The sequence below is a fragment of the Varanus komodoensis genome, unplaced genomic scaffold (genome assembly GCF_004798865.1).
Source record: "Varanus komodoensis strain SLA01 unplaced genomic scaffold, ASM479886v1 scaffold1, whole genome shotgun sequence".
Taxonomy (NCBI): domain Eukaryota; kingdom Metazoa; phylum Chordata; class Lepidosauria; order Squamata; family Varanidae; genus Varanus; species Varanus komodoensis.
In genome coordinates, this window is record NW_025335268.1 from 121,027,536 (window position 1) to 121,034,257 (window position 6,722).

A 6,722-nucleotide genomic window follows, 5' to 3' on the forward strand; every position below is an offset into this window, starting at 1 on the left:
CGGCCTTATAAGTCTGCCGCGAGCATGTGGTTTACGGGAAACGGGCTTGGACCGACGCCAGTTTGTGTCTTGCGCGATCTCTCGGGCTCCCCCCGCTTTTGTGTTGCCTGCCCAACTTTGTGGCGGAAATCTGAAAATTAACGAAGGCTTTTCTCGGCTATCTTCCGTTCCTCCTTATATGACGGGCTTCATCAACGGGCGCGTGTTCACCTGGCAAAGTTCTTGCTCCTCCCAGTGAAACTCCCGGGCAATCCCGAAGCTGGGGTTAGAAAGCAAACGCAGCAGCGCAGCAGCGAGAGCCATTTGCAAAGCCTGTCTGTATGGGCCAGAGCAGGATTTGGCCCTTGGAGACCAGTACTGCGAGCACAGGCGTGTCCCCGTTGAAACGTGTTCCATTTAATTCAATGGGACTTGATCCAACCAAGGATTGTGTAGAATGCGTTGGAACCCAGAAAGGTGTAGGCAGAATCCCCGTAGAGTCAAATCTTTGCTTGTATTGGTATGAGCAAGGTGTGCTTTCTTGTGCTGGGACTGCAGTCTTATACATGCTTACGTGGTAGTAAGTCCCATAGAATAGAGTGGGACTTATTTCTGTTAATCTAGGCATAGGATTGTGCTGTCAATTACTGAACAGCAAAAGTAAGACTCATAGTGGCCTATTGCACAGGGAGTTTGCATGGGTAAAATATAATGCACTGCTTTTGCAATCTTTGAAAACTCCTATATAAACCCACCAAGTAGATAAAAATGCAGGAATGTGGAATTCCCCCATCACCTTCTCGAATTTCTCCACTATCAGTTCGCTGCTGTGTCCGCTGCACTGTCCAAGCACCTTGTTACCCCCTGCCCCCTCCTTCCACCTAAGCTAGGGGCAGAGTGCACATGGCCTCACACCAGGCCCTCTCAGTGGATGAAATATGAACAAGTGAAAGGCACAGAATGGACCAGGATGTGCACTTGCTAAACTTGTGCAAGCTCAGTGGGCTGGTTCACACAATCATTTCAGCCCACCATGGCTTCTTTAAGATACAGTGGGTTGCAGCATGTGCTGGCAGCCAGTGTGAATTGTCAAGCGATGGTGGATGGTTGCCATGCCTTGTCATGATCCAAACACAGCAGGTTTGGATTGTTATAGTCAAACCACCCGCAATTGTAGAATCGGACATGGGTTGCAAACTGGGTCAATGGCTCCATTCAGACAATACAGTAGCCCACAGCAAGGGTTGAGTGTGGGTTGTCATTAAACTGTAGCTCATTGTTGAAATGCGGGCTTATCCTGTTGTCTAAACCCAGCCAAAATAACAAACCACAGTGAACAACATCCAATTCATAAGCCAACAAGAAATCATAGGTGGCTCATGGTTAACAAGCTGTAGTTTGTTTCATGGCTGGGTTCAGACAACAGGATGACCCATGTTTCAATCCACACTCAAGCCATATCAAAGATCTGAGTGTGTGTTATTGTCTTGTCAGAACTGAGCAGGGTGGTGGCTGCCTTTTCCCCACATTAAATATTTTCTGAAAGATAGACACAGCAGCCACTCTTAAGGGAAAATACTTGATTATGCCAAAGACAGTTGTGACTTGCACAAATCACTGTTGTGTGAGTGAAGGAACAGAAAGGAAGGAAGACTCTGAAGGAGAGGGTTGGAAGAGCCACAGAAACATATATGGCAGCGAGACAGAAGCTCAATCCTGGGGACAAAACCTAGCTCTCTGAGGTTCCTGGGAGGGTCACATCCATCTTCTCCATTGTCCATTGGATCTGTGGATGCCTGTGGAGACATTGTCAATTTCCTGGCTTTCCTGTAGTTCTCCTCCAATTCTAAAAGGTTGAAATGCTTCCCCTAAGGCATTGCAACTGGCAGGAAGAACTTTTGGGAGAACATTTTAGCCCTGTCCCTTTTGCCTTTAGCCAGCCCACCACTGTAAGTTTCTTCAAAATGGAATCTAGTCCTTGGGCCGAAAAAGAGCCAGAGTCACAGTCACAGATATAAGAGAAAGCGCAGCAGTTGCCAAGGGAGAGAGGAGAGGTCTGTCTGAGCCTTCTCAGCAGGGGTGCTGAAAGTCCCCTCCTGCCTCCACTCCTGCCAAGACATATTGCCCCCCAGGTGTGGTGATCACCTTTACTCAACAGCTGGTTTTCTTCTGGGTAACTTTCTAAATTGTATTCTAATTCAAGGCGATTAGTGGCACTGTCTCTTTAAAATCACAAGAAAGCAGAAGACAGTGCTGGATATTTTTAGAACTATTTGGAACGTGCAGGCAACTGAGTAATTTGACTGAGTGTAGCCAGACCCATAAGTGGGTGCTTCTATGAATATTGCCATTGTGGCATTTTGTTATATCTGTAAACTCTGACACCTCTCTTAGAAATAATAGCTTTCCATTTATTTCTTTTAATTTATTGCAGATGAATAAAATTGAAACTTTAAATGCCCTAATTGGTTATTTTTTATTTTCATGTTCCAATGAAAATAATACATGATGTGTATTCTTAATGTAAATATCTATTTTTATTTTTTTAATTGAAAAGGCAGTAAAATCAAATTTTAAATGATTGTGTAACTTGTTGTGTTCCAGAGGTTTGAGGTAGGTGAGTTGGTTTGTTTCTTCAGCAAACTGGCAGAACTGATTTTTCCTAAGTTCAACTCAGGAAGGAAAAAAAGGGTAATTTTAGCAGAATATGGTGAATGCTACATTACTCAAATTATGTTACATTGATATAAATCCCTAGGGCTCCCATTTATGTGGGAGTAAAATCCACTCAGTGGGAGTTGTTCTTCAGTGAAGAACTTGCAGGACTGCACTGTAACGTTATTACTGTTATAGTTAGATTCTAAATTAATTGTTAAACTGGAATTTTATGTTGGCTCTTCCATATTTTAGGGAAATGTACGAGCTCACTTTGACACATTCAGTTTTTAGAGTAATAAAGGTTTTATTGTTGTACAACAACAACAATTAATGCAGTTTTGCTTGCACATGCACTTTATTTTCTCTAGTAGACTGAGGTCATATTTTTGTGGGCCTGTAAGAGTAGTTTTTTTGTGAACTGCCTCATTGTTTCCCTTTAGCTTTGTATTGCAAAATCTGCACATGGGTGCAAACTCATAAACCCAAACATTTTCCTTCCATAGCAACTTCACCCATGTATAGCAGTCATGCATGCAAATGACACACTCATTCTTCAATCATGCTATGGACTGTGTCAGTCTGGCATAGGACTTCCAGCAGTGGCAAACATGAGAAGTAGTAATACGCATGGCTTTGATAATACCAAGAATTACGGTATCGTTGGCCCTGGTATTCATGAACTGAAAGAATGCGGGGAAGGGAAAAGGGTGAATTCACATCACGGCATGTATGTATCACAGCTCTTGGGTTTTAAACAGCTGCAGCAGTATTAAAGGAATTGTGAAACTTTTTATGCTCCAGGAGTATGAGGAACCGAGGTGCGTGATTTTGATTCTGCAGCAAACTAGTAGAACAAACTGAACATCAACCGTGGCTCTCATTTGCTGGGTATGCTTGGCTGTGCAGCTCGTGATATTAATGCTGGCTACCAGCCCGTATGCCAGTACTGAGTAAGATGATTGCAGCTTGTGAGGAATAGGTCACAAGAAGCTTGCTGCTGCTTTGTTTATGATAATAGTTTCATCCAAATACAAATGAAAGTGACTGTTTCATGTAGCATCCAGAAAAACATCTCATTCTTCCCATGTTTCTTAACTCGGAAAGGCTTGCCAATGGTATGGGCAGGTGTACTCTGCAGGGGCAGACAGTGGTAAAGATGTGTGCATTGGGCCTCCATCAGATTAGGAGATGAGCGTATCCTCTTTGCAGACGGATTATTTCAATGACAGTACAGGAAACTTCTAATTTCATTTTGTTTCTTTGACTGAATACACATTGTATTATTTATACGTAATAAAATACAGATCCTACTTGTTGTTTTCCCCATTTCAAGAATCTTCTGCAAAGAAGAAAAACCCAAATGCACCAAAAGGTTTTTTATTACGACTGAATACACAACATGTGGTTGAATATCTTGAGAAATAGAAAGGACTGCTTAACGTAGTAGTCTTCATTTCCATTATGGGAAGTACCATGGTGAGAGCAACAGCTGCAAGGGTGTTTGGGTGGTTACAAGGAAGGAGATGGGTTTCATTGTCACCAACCTTTATGTCTCACTCAGCATCAGCTGAGTTGATGTAATGACAGGGAAAGAGGGTGCAGGGAGAGAAAAGAAAGAGATGACCGAATTTACAAAGAAGGGAAAATATGAACTAATGATTTCATTTTGAAAACACTGACTAATTTTAATGTAAAGGACAGCTGTGATGTCAGATGCCACATGGTCCGTAGGCTGCACAAGGCCTGTGGTTCAAACTGAGCTTTAAGTACTTTCTGGAGCATATGGATGGACCTCAAGATTCTCTGCCAATGGTACATGCCAAGCAAGAGACAGTGACAGAATGTAGTATGAAATGCCTGTCTGTCTGTCTCTCTGCAATGGTAAAGCTGTGAAAACCTGTAATTGGTCCGTCCGTACTATGAAGCTAAGCCTATTCCTTGCTTGCATTTGCACGGTTTCAGCATGTCAGAGCATTGATTTGGATGAGTTGACATTGTTACATGTTTTCAATTAGAACTGAGACTGGTTTCAGCTGGCACTATTGCTGCCCTTCCTGCTACTTGTTTCTTCACAGCTTGTGGTCCCATGTCAGATGCAGACAGATATTGGATGCAGGTTTTGAACATCACCTGCAGAGCCTTCAACATAAGAATAGTTCTACTGTTCCTGAGCAGTGTGTTGGGGCTGACACTCTTCTCTTAAAAAAATGCCCGTTAGTCTCTTGTTTCATGGATGTGAGTATGGCATTATTTATTTGACTGACATTATATACAAATTATCACACTGCAGTAAAAGTAACAAATTAAAGCACAGCAATGTTATGCACTAGCGTGCAAAATAAACAGTTCAAACAGAAGAATTTTTTTTTAAAAAAAATGAAGAACTGGATCAATTTGAGAGTGTGAGAGTGAGCAAAGGGATAAAAGGCCATATGGATATACAATATTGAAAACAGAACATTGTTTCAAAATCATGGAAAAATAAAGCAGGCTTTGCCTGGTACCGTCAGGAGCATGTCAGGGAGGGAATCCCACAGCTGGAGGCCCACGCCTAAAAAAATCGTTTGTCATGGGGCCATTGACCACCAGGTGGAGCACTTGCAAAAGTGCCTCAGATGATGATGTCAGAGTTCAAGCTGGTGTTTAGGAGAGCTGATCTTTCAGACAGTGATATGAAGGGATTGGAGTGAAGGGTTTGACCAAGACTTTCAGTGGCTACTACCAGTAATCATGATTGCTATATACACACAGTATCTGAGATGGTGTGCCTGCCTCCTCAGAAATCACTGAATCATTGGTCCTTTCATGGGGAACAAATGGTCCTGCAAAAGTGTGTGTGTGCAGGATTTATGGCTCATCTGGAATTTCAAGTGGTATAGAATACAAATGTTAATGAACATACCTTAGTTCAATAATGCAAGTTTTTCTTTCTGGAATTCTGCTTTAATAATACAAGGAAGGATTATATGAGTCTTGTTCATCTTACAAAACTGGCTAAATAATGGGCTGTTGGTGGGTACTGGCAATGATCCAGGAGAGACTAGTTCATTTTTTAGCAGAAAGAAACCACACATCTGTGTGCGCACCTGAGAGTGGGACAATGGCTTTGTGTATGAAGTGCATACTGCCTTTTGTTTTAAAGAATTGCATATAGATCTCTGAATGGAAATTAGTTGTGTCATCATGCACACGAGTGTATACACACAGTTGGGAGGGAGGGGAAGCTTCAAACAGCACCTCAGAGTAGTTTGGTTTGGATCTCAGAAGGATGGTGCTGATTATCTATCTGGCTCTCTATATTAGAGTTACTAACTTGATAGAAATATTAAAGTTTTCAACTTCCTCCTCCTCCTCCTTTGATAGGAATCAAAGGATCCTGTAGCCACGGTGGCAATTAATAGAATAGAATGATCCAAGGTGCAGCATTCGCTGTGGATGAGTGGTGTCAGGTGGGCTCTAGGTCAAGATCATGAGTTGCAAAGGTGCCAAGACTAGATATCCAGAAGTTGTTTTTAGTGTTCTTGGTTCAAATGGCATTTCTGTTGATGAATCAGATAGGTTTTGATTTCCTGAACTCAAGAGTCCTTTGCAATTAGTTGTTTCAATTTTTTGGATTAAGTCTGCAGATTTGCAGTTCCTGAAAATTGTGCTTAGAATTGTCGTCTTCCTTAGCTACTGGATATTATATCCTAAGTGTTTGCATTCAACCATATAAAAGGCATTGCATGCTCTGCTGGTGATGTTTTGTCTGTGGCACTAAGTGCTGTTACACATCCGGATCTCGAAGGTAACTGTCTCCCTAAAATAAACACAGGTGATAGATTCTCAAATATGTGATTCAGGATTGCTGGTAGGAAATTTGAGAACATCTGTCACTAGGAATCTTCATAAATTCAGGGTCTGGGAGAAAGTTATAACTAAAGGTTTACTGATTGCTTTAGCAAATATATAGAAAGAGGCAGCCAAGTTGATCATATGATAAAAATCCAAAATCTATTTTAGTATAATCCCATTTCTAGTTCAAATTTACATGTATTCAATATCTCCAAGTCTCCTTATCAAGCAAGATATTATGTAAAGCATCA

General features: G+C 41.7%; 1 protein-coding gene across 2 annotated transcripts in view; it reads right to left on the reverse strand.

Annotated features, from left to right (window-relative positions):
• The window catches only part of CSF1 (colony stimulating factor 1), a 28,218-nt gene extending 22,226 nt beyond the window's left edge, over positions 1-5,992 (reverse strand). For both annotated transcript variants that reach the window (XM_044443295.1, XM_044443286.1), the window contains exon 1: positions 5,977-5,992. The gene's annotated coding sequence lies outside the window, so the exon portion shown is untranslated. The remainder of the gene's footprint in view (positions 1-5,976) is intronic.
• Positions 5,993-6,722: the final 730 nt, after the last annotated feature.